Consider the following 2046-nt stretch of genomic DNA (forward strand, 5'->3'; position numbering starts at 1 on the left):
TTGCCCATGCCTATGTCCTGAATGGTACTACCTAGATTTTCTTCTAGCGTTGCAAAACCCAGTTTCTACCAAAAAAAATACAAAAATCGCTTCTGTGTAGTCACGCCAAGCCAGCGCCTGGGGCTGGAACTGGGCCGCAGCCCCTCAGCTTTGCCCACCGCTTCCCGACCATGGACCCCCTCAAAGTGAACGAGCTTCAGGCCCTTGTGAAAATATGTAAGCAGGATCTGAGCATTCTGCACGCCGAGGAAATGCGCATCCTGAGGGTGTGGGTGGAGAGCATGGGGGTAAAGTACCACCTGCTATTCAGAAATCTAAATCAGAACAAAATACCAAGTGGAAAAAAAACCTGACAGTAAGAAGGTGGAGGAAGACTTAAAGACAGACAAACCATCAAGTGAGGAAAGTGATCTAGAAATTGATAATGATTGTGTGATTAAACCAGATACTGATGCCCCTCAAGAAATGGGAGATGAAAATTCAGAGATAACAGAGGAGATGAGATCAGGCAAATGATAAGAAAGTGGCTGCTATTGAAGCCCTAAATGATGGTGAACTACAGAAAGCCATTGACTTATTCACAAATACCACCAAGCTGAATTTGCATTTGGCCGTTTTGTATGCCAAAAGGGCCAGCATCTTCATCAAATTAAAGAAACCAAATGCTGCCATCTGAGACTGTGACAGAGCCATTGAAATAAATCCTGATTCAGCTCAGCCTTACAAATGGCAAGTGAAAGCACACAGACTCCTAGGCCACTGGGAAGATGCAGCCCATGATCTTGCCCTTGCCTGTAAATTGGATTACGATGAAGATACTAGTACGATGCTGAAAGAAATTCAACCTAGGGTACAGGAAATTGCAGAAGAAAGTATGAGCGAAACGTGAAGAGCCGGAGAACAAAGAATAGAAAGAGTTAAGAAGGCTCGAGAAGAGCGTGAGAGAGCCCGGAAGGAGGAAGAAGCCAGACGACAGTAAGAAGCTCAGGATGGCTCTTTTCCAGGTGGCTATCCTGGGGGAATGCCTGGTAATTTTCCCGGAGGAATGTCTGGAATGACCCAAATGCCTGGACTCAATGAAATTCTTAGTGATCCAGAGGTTCTTGCAGACATGCAGGATCCAGAAGTTATGGTGGCCTTCCAGGATGTGACTCAGAACCCAGCAAATATATCAAAATACCAGAGAAACCCAAAGGTTATGAATCTTATCAGTAAATTGTCAGCCAATTGGAGGTCAAGCATAACGCCCTTCTGATAAATAAAGCCCCTGCTGAAGGAAAAGCAACCTAGATTACCTTATGGATGTCGCAATAATGCCAACCAGTGTACCTCTGACCTTCTCATCAAGAGAGCTGGGGAGCTTTGAAGATAATCCCTACCCTTCTCCTCCAAATGCAGCTGAAGCATTTTACAGTGATTTGTCATTAGGGTATTCATTCAGATAATGTTTTCCTACTAGGAATTAATCCCTACCTCTCTCCCCCAGATGCAACTGAAGCATTTTACGGTGGTTTGCCATTAGGGTATTCGTTCAGATAATGTTTTCCTACTAGGAATTACAAACTTTAAACACTTTTAAACCTTAAAATATTTAAAACACATTTAAAGGGTCTGTTAATTCTTATATTTTTCTTTTTTTTTTTTTTGAGACGGAGTCTAGCTCTGTCGCCCAGGCTGGAGTACAGTGGCCAGATCTCAGCTCACTGCAAGCTCCGCCTCCTGGGTTTACGCCATTCTCCTGCCTCAGCCTCCCGAGTAGCTGGGACTACAGGCACCCGCCACCTCGCCCGGCTAGTTTTTTGTATTTTTTTTAGTAGAGACGGAGTTTCACCGCGTTAGCCAGGATGGTCTCGATCTCCTGACCTCGTGATCCAGCCTCCCAAAGTGCTGGGATTACAGGCTTGAGCCACCACGCCCGGCCATATTTTTCTTTACTAATCATTTTGGACTTTTTTCCTTTGAATTATTGGGAAGGGAAGATATTTATGTATGGAAGATTATTGCTCTAATTTGAGTGAAACAAGTTTATTAGTGCAAGGCAAACAT

General features: G+C 44.2%; 1 pseudogene; it reads left to right on the top strand.

Annotated features, from left to right (window-relative positions):
• The first annotated feature begins 170 nt into the window (after positions 1-170).
• On the top strand, positions 171-1255 carry LOC108525144 (hsc70-interacting protein pseudogene; annotated as a pseudogene).
• Positions 1256-2046: the final 791 nt, after the last annotated feature.

This window comes from Rhinopithecus bieti, unplaced genomic scaffold, assembly GCF_001698545.2.
Source record: "Rhinopithecus bieti isolate Rb0 unplaced genomic scaffold, ASM169854v2 scaffold_9371, whole genome shotgun sequence".
Classification (NCBI taxonomy): Eukaryota; Metazoa; Chordata; class Mammalia; order Primates; family Cercopithecidae; genus Rhinopithecus; species Rhinopithecus bieti.